This window comes from Pristis pectinata, chromosome 2, assembly GCF_009764475.1.
Source record: "Pristis pectinata isolate sPriPec2 chromosome 2, sPriPec2.1.pri, whole genome shotgun sequence".
NCBI classification, from domain to species: Eukaryota; Metazoa; Chordata; class Chondrichthyes; order Rhinopristiformes; family Pristidae; genus Pristis; species Pristis pectinata.
The window spans coordinates 2,667,408-2,683,161 of record NC_067406.1 but is presented as its reverse complement, the minus strand read 5'-3'; positions in this window follow the sequence as shown (position 1 = coordinate 2,683,161).

Here is a 15,754-nt window from a genome sequence, read left to right as displayed (position 1 = left end):
TTGAACCAACCGGTACAACCCTGATCACTACAGTTTAGCAACACTGGGACCACTCTGATCACTTTGCACAGAGAAGGACAGGTTTTTTTTTGTTCTAATTGTGTTCTTTCTTGTAAATATTGTGTATAATTTATGTTTAATTTGTGATTTTCTTCTGAATGCTGCTTATCTGATGCTGTGTGCCTGTGATGCTGTTGTAAGTGTTTTTCATTGCACCTGTGCACACACGGACTTGCGCAGATGACAATAAACTCAACTTTGACTTTGACATTAACTTGATTTAGTGGTAGTGCAGACTCAAGGGGCTGAATGGGCTACTCCTGCTCCTAATTCAGATGCTCTACTGTTCTCAGTATCATCACTCTAAGCTCCAGAATTCTTCTCTCTCCTTCCTTCAGTTCGTCCTTCAACCTCCCTCTTTCACCAAGCATTTGGTCGCCCACACTAATGTCTGGTCATACTCTTGTGGGACACTTAACTATGTCCAAGGCTCCATATAACTGTTACTGCCGGGGGGAGGCTAAACACAAAACAGAGGAGCAGCCCCTCACCTTCCCCCCGGGGAGTCTACACCCCGACGGCATGAACATTGAATCCTCCGACTTCCAGTAACCTGCTCCCCCTCTGTCCGTTTCCCCTCTCCCCCTGATCCACCCAGTTCCCCTGACACCCACCCCTCCCCATCACCCTGTCCCTTTCCCCTCCTCTACCCACTCCCTGCCCAGCACCCACACACCCCTCCCACTGGGTCCCCTCCCCCCACTGTTCCTATCTGCCCCCCCCCCACCCCCTCACGGTTCCAGGCTCCACCTTCCTCTCCTATCAGATTCCATCTTCCGCAGCCCTGTCACCTCCACCTGTCACACCCCCCCTCACCTGGATCCACCTATCACCTGCCAGCTCTTGCTCCAACTCTCCCTGCACTGACCATCTCCCCTCTTACCTCTCTAGATGAAAGGTTTCGACTGGAAATGTCGACTGTCCATCTCCCTCCACGGATGCTGCTCGACCCATTGAGTTCCTCCAGCATCTTGTGTGTTGCTCCAGATTCCAGCGTCTGCAGTCTCTTTTGAACTGAAAGTTATTTTATTGTTCACATTTTTACGTGGTTGAAAAAGTTGTTCAAAATAATAACTGAATTATCAGCATAGAACGTAGAACAGTGCAGCACTGGACAGGCCATTCGGCCCACGATGTGCCAATCTTGATGCCAATTTATGCTAAATGTCCTCCTCCTGTGTATCACCCACATCCCTCCACTCCCTTCATATTCACGTGTCCATCTAAAAGCCTCTGAAACTCCACCAAACTGCCTGCTTTCACTACTGCCCCTCGTAATATATTCCAGGCACCCACCACTCTCTGTGTAAAATACTTGCCCCTCACGTCACCTTTAAACTTCCCCCTCTAACCTTAAAAACATGTCCTCTAGTGTTTGACATTTCTACCCTAGGTAAAAGATTCTGACTGTCTACTCTGTCTATGCCTCTCATAATTTTAAGAACCTCTATTGGTATTGGTTTATTATTGTCGCTTGTATTGAGGTACAGTGAAAAACTTGTCTGACAAACCGATCGTACAGGTCAATTCATTTCACAGTGCAGTTACATTGGGGTAGTACAGAGTGCATTGATGTAGTACAGGTAAAAACAATAACAGTACAGAGTAAAGTGTCACAGCTACAGAGAAAGTGCAGCGCAATAAGGTGCAAGGTCACAACAAGGTAGATCGTGAGGTCAGAGTCCATCTAAGATCTCCCCTCAGCCTCCGATGTTCTGGGGAGACCAACCCAAGTTTGTCCAACCTTCATTCAATCACCAGACCAGGACAAGGCAATTTATGTCTCAATATGTTGCAATTTATGTTGCTGTAGATTACAACAGGATATTGATAGGATGTAGAGCTGGGCTGAGAAGTGGCGGATGGAGTTCAACCCAGATAAGTGTGAAGTGATACACTTCAGGAGTTTGAATTTTAAGGCAGAATACAAGGTTAATGGCAGGATTCTTAGCAGTGTGGTGGATCTTGGGGTCCATGTCCATAGATCCCTCAAGGTTGCCATGCAGGTCAATAGGGTTGTTAAGAAGGCGTATGGTGTCTTGGCCTTCATTGAGTTCAAGAGCCACCAGGTGATGTTGCATCTCTACAGAACTCTGGTCAGACCACGTGGAGTATTGTGTTCAGTTCTAGTCGCCTCATTATAGGAAGGATGTGGAAGCTTAAGAGAGGGTGCAGAGGAGATTTACCAGGATGTTGCCTGGATTGGAGAGCGTGTCTTATGAGGGTAGGTTGAGTGAGCTCGGGCTTTTCTCTTCGGAGAGAAGGAGGATGAGAGGTGACTTGATAGAGGTGTACAAGATGATAAGAGGCATAGATCGAGTGGACAGTCAGAGACTTTTTCCCAGGGTGACAATGGCTAACACGAGGGGGCATAATTTTAAGGTGACTGGAGGAAGATATAAGGGGAATGTCAGGGGTAAGTTTTTTACACAGAGAGTGGTGGGTGTGTGGAACGCACTGCCTGCAGAGGCTGTGGGGGCAGATACATTTGGGACATTTAAGAGACTTTTAGATTGACAGTTGAATGATGGAGAAATGGAAGGCTATGTGGGAGGGAAGGGTTAGATAGATCTTAGAGCAGGGTAAGATGTCGGCACAACAAAGGGCCTGTACTGTGCTGTAGTGTTCTGTGTTCTGTGAGAGCAGATACCGTGACAAAGAAACAACAGATTGAGTGAAACAGAACCCATCTCAGAGAGAGGTTTCCGTGTTTCCTTTTTGCGAGATGGAATGATCAGTGTGGACGGCAAGCAAACAAAAGTTTCTCACTGTATCTCGGTGGGTGTGACCATAATAAACCAGTTACCGACACGGAGAAAAAGAGGGAGAACAGGAGAAAGAGATAAAGGGGGCGAGACGATCGAAAACTGAAACATATTCGTTGGTAATGGCAAACGAGCAATGAGACAAGATCTGCTCTCGCTTCAACAACTTAAAACGGGCGGAGGTTTCTGTGCGGTGTGGTGCGGGTGAGCTGAGTGAGAGGCAGCCACGTTCAATAACCGTCCACCCCAGGCAATGTTGGAAGAGATAATCTGGCGGATTTCATGTGCAGGAAGTGGCAGTGATTTTCTCCCAGAGTGAAGGATAATTCAGAAGGCACTGCCCCCCTGGGTGGTCGCAGGAATTAGTATCAGTACGTCTTTCAATCGTTTATCTGCATATCAAGCAATGGCAGATTACTTTTTGTCCCTGTGGATTAAATATAAATCTACGACTATCTATCGGGGACAGTGCAAATCGAAAAATTAGCAGGAGAAGAAAAAATGATTGTGTACATTTAAAATAAAATTATATGTGTTGGACACTGTCAACATTACAGGGGTGTTTGGACAGTGGGAGAAGGAGGGAGATTGATGCACAGATCCTGAGCATCTTCCTTTAATTTGACCTTAATCTTGTCTCTTTGGGGTTTAGCGACCCGCCGAGAACAGGCATTTTTTTGTGTTTGTAATATAGACCATGTTAAATAAACGTCCTTCAGTAAATACGTGCGTGTTGGAAGGTGTATGTGCATACTCAAAGTGGAGACAGGGACAAGCAAGTAATTAAAGCGGCAAACAGAGGACAGATATTTAACAACACGGTTACCTGCCGTGACAAGTGACAGCCAGGCGGAGTACAGGACATGCAGATAGAAAGGAGACAGGGAAAGAGAAGAGACTGTGACCAACCACTGGCAGGAACCCAAAGGTCTTCTACCGGCGTGTAAACAGTAACCAGGAGTTACAGTTGGGGCTGATCACCGGAGGGCCACTCGCGGTGGTAAAGGCCGTGAAGGATACACTAAACGAATACTGCTGACATTTACCAAGAGAAAGGAGTCTCAGCAAAGGAAGATGTCGTTGAGATACTTGCGGACTTGAAGAATGAGTGAGGAATTAGTGAGAAACAGAGGTCACAGACTAAGGAGAAGCGATGCTGGGAGGAGAAATTACTTCATCCAGTGTGGAGAGCCTTGGTTTATTATTGTCACGTGTACCGAGGTACAGTGAAAAACTTTGTTTTGCATGCCATCCATACAGATCATTTCATTACATCAGTGCATTGAGGCAGTACAACGGAAAACAACAACAGAATGCAGAATAAAGTGTTACAGTTACAGAGAAAGTGCAGTGCAGGCAGACAATAAGGTGCAAGGTCATAACGAGGCAGATTGTGAGGTCAAGAGTCCATCTTATCATAAAGGGGACTGTTTACCATGGAGGTGAGGCTGGTTTCCGTGTGTCCATAGAAAGGAGTTGAAGCCAAGAATCAGTTAGATGTATTGGAATTGGTTTATTATTGTCACTTGTACCGAGGTCCAGTGAAAAACTTGTCTTGCATACCAATCGTACAGGTCAATTCATTACACAGTGCAGTTATGTTGGGTTAGTACAGAGTGCAGTGAGGTAGTACAGGTAAAAACAGTAACGGTACAGAGTAAAGTGTCACAGCTACAGAGAAAGTGCAGTGCAATAAGGTGCAAGGTCACAACAAGGTAGATCGTGAGGTCAGAGTCCATCTCACTGTATAAGGGAACCGTTCAATAGTCTTATCACAGTGAGGTAGAAGCTGTCCTTAAGTCTGGTGGTACGTGCCCTCAGGCTCCGGTATCTTCTACCCAATGGAAGAGGAGAGAAGAGAGAATGTGCCAGGTGGGTGGGGTCTTTGATTACGTTGTTCCCAGAGGATCAAGAGGACTGAAATTAGATGATCAGCACTGATCACACTGAACGGTGGAGAAGCTGGCTCCATGGCCTACTCCTGCTTCTGTAAGTTATGCTTTTACATTCCTTTGAAACTAGCTGTAGAAGAAGAATCAACAGATGGGGTGCATCCCAGTTTGCTGAGGCGAGGGAGGAAATTGTGAAGACCCTGGTCATAACCTTCCAATCATTAGAGTTTATACTGAGGAATGAAAAATTGCAAACGTTATACCTTTAATCAACAAAAGGGTGCAAGGGTAGACCCAAGTGACCACAGATCAGTCATCTCAGGGATGCAGAAGGTGGTGGAGCTGTGGACAGTGAGGAAGGTTGTCAAAGGATTCAGCAGTTGACCAGTTGAAATGTGGGCAGAGAGATGGCAGATGCAGTTTAATCCGGACGTGTGTGAGGTGATGCACTTTGGGAGGTCAAATGTAAGGGGAAAGTATACAGTTAATTGAGGGATTTTTCAGAGCATTGATGTACAGCGGAATCTTGGGGTGCAAGTCCAGAGCTCCCTGAAAGCGGAAACACAAGTCGATAGGGTTGTAAAGAGGCCATAGGGCATACTTGCCTTCATCGGTCAGGGTGCTGAGTATAAACATCGGGAATCATGTTGCAGCTGTATAAAACTCTGGTCAGGCCACACCTGGAGTATTGTGTCCAGTTCTAGTCGCCCCATTACAGGAAGGATGTGGAGGCTTTGGAGAGGGTGCAGAAGGATTAGAGAGTATCAGCTATAAGGAGAGGTTGGACAAACTTGGGTTATTTTCCCTAGAGTGTCGGAGGCTGCGGGGAGACCTGATAGAGGTTTATAAGATTATAGATGGAGTAGATACTCAGAGTCTCTTTCCCAGGGTGGAAATGTCAAATACCAGAGGGCAGAGCTTTAAGGTGAGAGGGGGGAAAGTTTAAAGGAGATTTATGAGGCAAGTGTTTTTACACAGAGAGTGGTGGGTGCCTGGAACAGGCTGTCAGGGGTGGTGGTGGTGGCAGATATGACAGCAACATTTAAGAGGCAGTTAGACAGACACATGAACAGGCAGGAATGGAGGGATACATAGATACATAGAACACGACACCACAGCACCGTACAGGCCCTTCAGCCCACTATGTTGTGCCGACATTTTATCCTGCTCTAAGATCTATCTAACCCTTCCCTCTCATGTAGCCCCCCATTTCTCTATCGTTCATGTGTCGGGCAGATACGGACCATGTGCAGGCAGATGTGCAGTTCAAATTGGCATCATGGTCAGCACAAACATGGTGGGCTGAAGGGCCTGTTCCTGAGCTGTGGTATAAGTTCCAGATACAAAGGGAGACAGATTCAATAAACAGGTTAACAAGGCTGGATCAACTGGGGAAAGATGGCTTTCCAAAAAAAGGCAAGTCACCTACAATTAACCTGATAGAGTCTCTGGTGCGGTAACACATTTTTCTCCCCACCTCTCACTCTTGACTCCATATCCTCATATGTGTACCCAAAGATGAACAAACTGCAATTACGGGAAACACAAAATAAAAGCAGAAAATGCCGATGACAGTCAGGCAGGTCAGGAGAGAGCTGCTGCACTCTGAGGTATGCAGAGAACAGACCGCAATCAGTGAGAATAGGCAGCAATACCTCTGGCACAATTATGCTCAACACTGGTGCCCCACAAGGCTGCGTCCTCAGCCTTCTACTCTACTCCCTATACAATCGTGACTGTGTGGCCAGATTCTGCTCTAACTCCATCTACAAGTTTGCAGATGATACCACTGTTGTAGGCCGTATCTCAAACAGCGATGAGTCAGAGTACAGGAAGGAGATAGAGAGCTTAGTGGAATGGTGTCATGATGACAACCTTTCCCTCAATGACAACAAAACAAGAGCTGGTCATTGACTTCAGGAAAGAGGGCGGTGTACATGCACCTGTCTACATCAATGGTGCTGAAGTCAAGAGGGTTGAGAGCTTCAAGTTCCTGGGAGTGAACATCATCAACAGCCTGTCCTGGTCAAATCACGTAGAAGCCATGGCCAAGAAAGCTCACCAGCGCCTCTACTTCCTCAGGAGGCTAAAGAAATTTGGTTTGTCCCCTTCGACTCTCACCAACTTTTACAGATGCACCATAGAAAGCATCCTATCTGGATGTATCACGGCTTGGTACGGCAACTGCTCTGCCCAGGTCCACAAGAAACTGCAGAGAGTTGTGGACACAGTCCAGAGCATCACGGACATCAGCCTCCCCTCCTTGGACTCTGTCTTTACCTCTCACTGTCTTGGTGAAGCAGCCGGCATAATCAAAGACCCCACCCTTCTCCCTTCTCTCCTCTTCCATCGGGTAGAAGATACAGGAGCCTGAGGGCACGTACCACCAGACTTAAGGACAGCTCTACCCCACTGTGATAAGACTATTGAACAGTTCCCTTATACAATGAGCTGGACTATGACCTCACGATCTACCTTGTTGTAACCTCGCACCTTATTGCACTGCACTTTCTCTGTAGCTGTGACACTTTGCTCTGTACTGTTATTGTTTTTACCTGTACTACCTCAATACACTCTGTACTGACTCAATGTAACTGCACTGTGTAATGAATTGACCTGTACAATTGGTATGCAAGACAAGTTTTTCACTGTACCTCGGTACAAGTGACAATAATAAACCAATTCCAATACCAAAATATTCCATCTACAGGTCTGCAGATGATACCAACGTAATGGGCCAGATCTCAAATAACGATGAGTTGGGGTACAGGAAGGAGATAGAGAGCCTAGTGACATGGAGTCTTGACAACAACCTTTCCCTCAATGTCAGCAAAACAAAAGAGCTGGTCATTGACTTCAGGAAAGGGGGCAGTGTACATGCACCTGTCTACATCAATGGTGCTGAGGACAAGAGAGTTGAGAGCTTCAAGTTCCTAGGAGTGAACATCACCAATAACCTGTCCTAGAATTTAGAACATGGAACACTACAGCACAGTACAGGCCCTTCGGCCCACAATGTTGTGCCAACGTTTTATCCTGCTCTAAGATCTATCTACCCTTCCCTCCCACATAGCCCCCTATTTTTCTATCATTCATGTGGCTATCTAAGAGTCTCTTAAATGTCCCTAATGTATCTTCCCCCACAACCTCTGCCGGCAGTGCGTTCCACACACCCACCACTCTCTGTGTAAAAAACTTACCCCTGACATCCCCCTTATACCTTCCTCCAATCAAAATTATGTCCCCTTGCGTTAGCCATTGTCATCCTATCCTCATAAGACATGCTCTCCAATCCAGGCAGCATCCTGGTAAATCTCTTCTGTACCCTCTCTAAAGCTTCCACATCCTTCCTATAATGAGGCGACCAGAACTGAACACAATACTCCGTGTGGGCTGACCAGATTTCTATACAGCTGCAACATCACCTCGCAGCTCTTGAACTCAATACACCGACTAATGAAGGCCAACACACCACACACCTTCTTAACAACCCTATCGACCTGTGCAGCAACCTTGAGGGATGAATGGGCATGGACCCCAAGATCCCTCTGTTCCTCCACACTGCTAAGAGTCCTGCCATTAACCTTGTATTCTGCCTTCGAATTTGATCTCCCGAAGTGTATCACTTCACACTTATCCGGGTTGAACTCCATCTGCCACTTCTCAACCCAGCTCTGCATTCTGTCAATATCCTGTTGTAACCTACATCAACCTTCTACGCTATCACTACACCATGGTCCTGGTCCAGCCACATAGACACCACAGCCAAGAAAGCTCACCAGCACCTCTACTTCCTCAGGAGGCTAAAGAAATTTGCCATGTCCCCTTTGACACTCACCAACTTTTATTGATGAACCATAGAAAGCATCCTATCTGGATGCATCAAGGTTTGGTATGGCAACTGTTCTGCCTGGGACCTCAAGAAACTGCAGAGAGTTGTGGACACAGATCAGCACATCACGGACACCAGCCTCCCCTCCATGGACTCTGTCTACACTTCTGGCTGCCTCGGTGAAACAGCCAACATAATCAAAGACCCCACTCACCCCGGCCATTCTCTCTTCTCCCCCCTCCCATAGGCCAGAAGATACAAAAGCCTGAAGGCACGTACCACCAGGCTCAAGGAGACCTTCTATCCCATTTATAAGATTATTGAATGGTTCCCTAGTACTATGAGATGGACTCTTGACCTCACAATTTACCTCGTTATGCCCTTGCACCTTATTGTCTGCCTGCACTGCACTTTCTCTGTAGCTGTGACACTTTATTCTGCATTCTGTTATTGTTTTACCTTGGACTACCTCAATGCACTGTGTAATGAATTGCTCTGTACGATCGGTGTGCAAGACAAGTTGTTCACTGTACCTCGGTACAAGTGACAATAATAAACCAATTCACCAATTTAGTACGAATCGAATTAACGTCTGTGTCAGATTCTAATCCGGCAATGTTTACCTTTAATGTCACGATGGCGTTTTTAGATTAAGTACCTAATTCGCCCCTTTCCCGGAAAGCACAACACAACGAATTCTATTTAAAACAGATTCTCTCCTCGTTTATCACTTCTTAATGTAACCATAGAGCATTTGGTCAAAATTTTCAGAGGTTAATGTTTTATCTAACTTTCAGATAAGTTTGACAAATCGTTAAAAACAAATTATAAAATAAAACCTTCTACTTTACGGAAGGTGAGGAGACTTTTGGATTCTTTCTCTCTCTCTGGTAAATCGAACGGGATCAGTTGAACGACTGTTTGCGTTAACGCGCCACCTCTCCGCACCGTACTTTCCCGTAGTCTTACATTATTCAGCGAACAGTGACATGTAAACAGATGCATAATTGAAAAAAAGTTGGCAGTTTGCGAAGAATGAGCTGGCCGGTGCATAATTCATATCTGTGCAGGTCGGAAGTTCAGACTTTCCGCTGGTGTTGGTGTCCGCATGGTCCTGGGCGCCGGGCATCCGCACCGACTCCCCCTCTCTCTCTCTCCGGCCTTTCACCCGGACCAGCTGTGTTCGGGGAAACCGGGGGTTACAAAGAGGGGACGTTTAACGAACCTCTAGCCCCGCATCAAACGACAGCCTGTGTGTCTGTTGGATCACCGGGTTGGGGTCGTTAAACCGACCTCTGACTCTATAAAGCTCACCGTTTTGGAGGTTGGTGTTTAACCATTTCACCCAGGGCTCTGGAGTGGTTCAATAAACCCCGCTCAGGTGTATCGTGCAGAGAGGGGGAACGTTTCCACCAAGCAGTTTCCTAGTTGCCCTGGTGTCCTGCCCGCTCTCTCAACGCCTCCCCAAATACCAGCCCACTTTACGTAATCTTTCCCCAGAGCCGAATTCTGGTGAATCTGCGGCGCTCCGTCTGATCCTGCTGAAGGGTGAGTCCAGTCTGCACTGCAGAGTCTTACAAAGTGTTTGGAGCACGCTGTCCTCTGTCTGCTACAGCTCTCCACGCTGCTAGTAGCCTTCTTGTTTGTCCCTCTCCCTGCCCACAACGTGTGTCAGGGGTCTGTGCACCAGGACCCCAAATCCCCCGTTACCGGAGATAAATTCTGCAGAGAGTGCTGTCTTTTGAAAGGTTTCCAATTCGGTTTGGGGGAGTCTCTGGGTATTCGGGGGGTGTCCTGCTCCTGAGGATTCAGCCCCAGTTAAACACACACACACACACACACACACACACACGTGCGTATGCACAAAGACACGCGAGCAGACTCACAATCACACACGAACACACACATTCAGACTCACACACTAATACACACACTAACACATACACACAAATTCATACACTCACACACTAACACACATTCACATTCACACATTAATACACACAAACACTAACACACATTCACACACTACGCACCAACACACTCACACACTCACACTCACATTCACACACTCACATCCACACACTATCACACACATTCACACTAACACACACATTCACACTCACACACTAACACACACTCACGCACATTAACACCCCAATTCACACACTATCACACACACTCACACACTTACACACAATCACACACTCTCGCACACACTTACATGGTCTCACACTAACACATCCACACGCTAACACACACAGTCACACACTGACACATTCACACACACACACACACACACACACACACACACACACACACACACACACACACACACACACACACACACAAACTCGACGGTGATTCCGGTTTGCCGAACGAACACATTTTATCCGTGATGGATTGTAAACACATCCTCGGTCAATATCCCCCCCCCCCCCAACCATTTGCCACTCAGATCAGCTTTCCCCCTTTCCACATGTCCATCGATTATAACATAAGAAATCGGAGCAGGAGTCGGAGAAATATTTCTCGGAATATATTTACGTCTACCCCTACAGATCTGTTTATCTGTGTAACTAACCGTTCAAGTTCTCCTGATGACTGAGCCGGCTTCAGTCGAGGCATCATGTTCTGAAATGCCCCTCCTTCAAACTTTGCCCCTCTCCCTCGAGAGTCACTTTAATCCTGATCATTCTGCAGACCCCGGGCCGTGCACTGAGACTTCTCCGCACGGGCTCCCGTTGGGCGTGGGAAGCCGCTGTGCAAACTCTGAGCACATCTGCCTCACCCGGACCCAGGGGCAACACACAATGCGAGGGAGTGACTCAGCGGGTCGAGCAGCGTCTGTGGGGGAAAGGAACTGTCGGCGTTTCATTGGGACTGGCTAACCCGGGCTCAGGTCGTTTATAATAGACAGGCTGGTGGGTCTTTCCAATAACAGGGCGCTGGAGTTACAGCGGAATCTGCCAGACAAGAGACCGCTGATGTTGGAATCGCAGGTTATCAACCGGCTGCCGTCTCTCCCCCAGTCTCGCCCCCCCCCCCCCACCCCGTCTACCACTGCTCCTGCCTGGTCTGTCCTCGTTTTGTGTGCAGTTCTGGTCACCTAACTACAGGAAGGATGTCAGTAAGATTGAAAGAGTGCAGAGGAGATTTACTGGAACGTTGCCGGGTCTTCAGGAGTTGAGTTACAGGGAAAGATTGAACAGGTTAGGACTTTATTCCTTGGAGCGCAGAAGAATGAGGGGAGATTTGATAGACGTTTACAAAATTATGAGGGGCATAGACAGAGTTAATGCGAGTAGGCTCTTTCCACCTAAATTAGGAGCGATAAGTACGAGAGGACATGGCTTTAGGGTGAAAGGGGAAAGGTTTGGGGGGAACATTAGGGGGAACTTCTTTACTCAGAGAGTGGTGGGAGTGTGGAACGAGCTGCCATCTGATGTGGTAAATGTGGGGTCACTCTTAAACTTTAAGAATAAATTGGATAGATACATGGACGGGAGAGGTCTGGAGGGTTATGGACTGGGTGCAGGTCTATGGGACTAGCGGAATAAAGTTACAGCACAGATGAGAAGGGGCGAATGGCCTGTTTTCTGTGCTGTAGTGTTATACGGTTCTATGGTTGTTCTCTCCCCTGTGTCTGTGTGAGTTTATACAAAATAGGTCGAATTTTCGACGTCCGCTTGCACGCAGACCTCCGAAGAGTCGCATTATGGAAACCCTGCCAATTACAGTGTCACCGTTCTCTGCCTTCCAGACTTCTGTAAACGTGGAGACAACGATCAGAACCCCCAAACAAAAGAAAATCTGCTGGGGGAACTCAGCGGGGCACAGCAGGGAAACAGGCCCTTCGGCCCAACCGGTCCATACTGACCGAGATTCCCAACTAAGTCGGTCCAATTTGCCCGCATTTGGCCCATATCCCTCCAAACCTTTCCTATCCATGTACTTGTCCAAATGTCCTTTAAATGTTGTTGATGTACCTGCCTCAACCACCTCCTCTGGCAGCTCGCTCCATATACTCACCACCCTCTGGATGAAAAGTTCCTCCTCAGGCTCCTATTAAATCTCTCCTCTCTCACCTTAAACCTATGCCCTCTAGTTCTTGATTCCCCAACCCTGGGAAATAGACTGAGTGCATTCACCCTGTCTGTACCCCTCATGGTTTTATACACCTCTATAAGATCACCCAGCGGGTCGAGCAGCGTCTGTGGGGGAAAGGTAGGGTCGAACTTTCGGGGCAAGAGTCCGCATCGGAACTGTCCTTCCCCCCCCCCCCCCACAGACGCTGCCCGACCCGCTGAGTTCCTCCAGCAGATTGTCGGTTGCTCCAGATTCCAGCGTCTGGCTTCTCCCGTGTCCCCATTTCACAATTCCCATGTTCCCTGCGGTCAAACCCCACGCCGGCTCCCCGGCCTTTGGACAACGTCCTCCCGCTTTTAACGAAACACCGCTAATAGTCAGCGCCCGGTTTTCCCCACGCTTGGCACTTGGGTGCCCACCTCACCTTCCGCCCACCTGGCCCCGGTGTCCGCCGCTTGTTCCTGGATTGGGGAGTCCCGGACCCTCAATCCCTGTCTGCCGGGATCCCCGCTCACCGACCCGGGCTTTCGCTAGTCGGTTGTCTCTCTGAGTGCCTCCTGAACTTTCAGAGCTGGTGCCATGTTCGCGGGAACAACGGCCGCAACACCAGAAATGTGATTACAACTGCGATTAATATTCAGCTGTAGCCTCCTAATCTTGGCCGTTGATTAAGAAACAACCGAGAAGTAGATGGAACACGCACAGATCCATAGTGGACAGACAGCACATAGAGTCAGAGACACGCGGGCACACTCACACAGAAATCACACACACACCCACACACACACACACACGCACACACACACACACACTGTCACACACACACTGTCACACACACACAGACACACACACACACACTAACACACACCCATACACACTGTCACACACACACACAGACACACTAACACACACATGCACACAAACACTGACACACACATATACAGACACACACATACACACTAAAGCACACATACACTAACACACACTGACACACACATATACAGACACTCTCACACACACCCATACACACTAACACACACGCACTGACACACACACACAAATACATTGAAACACGGTATCGAAGCATAAACACACACAGCTACAGACTCCCAGGCCCAAACACACAGACCAAGACGCTCTGAATTCCTATCTTTAGAACTACATTTTTTTTCTATTCACAACGCCGTTATTTGCGGTCCAATTCCTCAATTTTATTAATTTAAAATTTAAAATTTCACTATTTCGCTTGAGATTTAGCGGAGACATCCCGCCCTGCATTAGGAATCGGGGGTCCGTTACTGTATCTGCTCTCTGGGACTGACATCAGGACAGATATTTGCCTCCCAAACAGGGGTTTATTGAATCCAGGTAAATTTTAGGCGCTAGAAGTCGTATTTACACATTCTGATCACATTGGAAATACGAGCTTTGTTGCGCTACTGTTATGAACACCGATTCCTTCCCTTGGCTTCGATCGACACTGGCACACTGCCCACACCTCTGATATACACGATTGACAGCGAGGCCCGGCTTGTTCAGGGAACAAGTTACACAGAATGTGCAGCGTAGAATCGGCCCACGTCGGGGTCCATGCCTCCCGTCAGAATCCCCCAGCCCCCAGCCTCTATCCCCGTCTCTCTCTCTGTCCATTCCCAACACACTCGCCTCCACCACTCCAAGTGGGAGGGAGTTCCACATCCCGGATTGAGGAGCTTCTCTTCAAATTCTGTTAAAATACAAGAGGGCATGGTTTTAAAGTAATGGGTGGGAAGTTCAAGGGAGATATCAGAGGGAGGTTTTTTACCCAGAGAGTGGTTGGGGCATGGAATGCACTGCCTGGGGCGGTGGTGGAGGCAGGTACGTTGGTCAAATTCAGGAGATTACTAGATAAGCAAATGGAGGAATTTAAAATAGAGGGATATGTGGGAGGAAGGGGTTGAATAGTCAGGCGAGGTTTAAGGGTCGGCACAACATTGTGGGCCGAAGGGCCTGTATTGTGCTGTACTGTTCTATGGTTCTATGATTCTATGAAAATTCCCACTAGACACCATTCTTTCCTTAATGGTTTCCAGTTCTTCCCCCAAACACGGGCACACTGTACCAGAACTTTTCATAATCCATCGGGTTACCCCACAGTCTAAAATATATACATTCGGCCCAAGAGAGAAGCCGCGACCTGTACATACTTTGCTGGGTTATATATAATTCCCCGGTGTTGTACTTGCCGAACTTTTCAATAACGCCACTTACACCGGGAAGGGCGCACACTCCGCGTGTGATCCAGCAAACTTCGGGCAAACCTGTCAAACTTCTCCACTGCATCCTCGTGAAGACAACAGCAAGAACTTGGAACGATAGTTCACTCGGCGACAGTTGCAGCCTCCTGTTCCCCGTGTCCTGCCGCAGTGTTGGGGAAAGACTTGAGACTCTGGCCCGAACCCTGAGGTTGTCTCCGGACCCCGGCCAGTTCATAGGATTGCCCGACCAGCAGCATTCAGCTGAAAATAGTTTCCGCCTGCTTCTGGTGATTAAGAATCTGAGATCACCTCCTCGAAGGGTAGAACCGTGCCCCGATTGTGACTGAGCCAGGCGCTGGGGAGAAGCTTTGGCCCACAGACCGCGCCACCAGCGCAGAACCCGCCCATTTCCTTCGCTTCGTTACAACCGAGTGGAGAGTCCGTTTGACTGTGAGAGCATGGGAGGGCTGGTAAATCACCCAGCTTCCAAATTCACACCGTCAACACAAAAACGGAGGAAAGAGGGGGAACAGAAACCATAACGGAGATGTGTGTGTGTGTGTGTGTGTGTGTGGAGGGTGGGGGGGGGGGGGGGAGAAGGCAAGGAGGGCAGTGAGAGGGTGTGCAGAGGGGAGAGGGGTAGGGGGAGGAGGTGGGAAATGGTGTAAGACGGGGGAGAGAGTGGAAGGGAGAGGTAATGCGAGGAAAATAAAGGGCGATGGGGAAGGAGGGAGAGACGGAAGGGGCAATCAAGGTAAAGAGGAGGGAATTTTTATGGAGAAGTAACATTTAGTTGGGCGTTAATGACGGGACCCGGGACCCGGGCTCCACATCGTTCCATGGTGTGGGATTAAATTGAAGGTTTCAGCCCCAGATTCAATC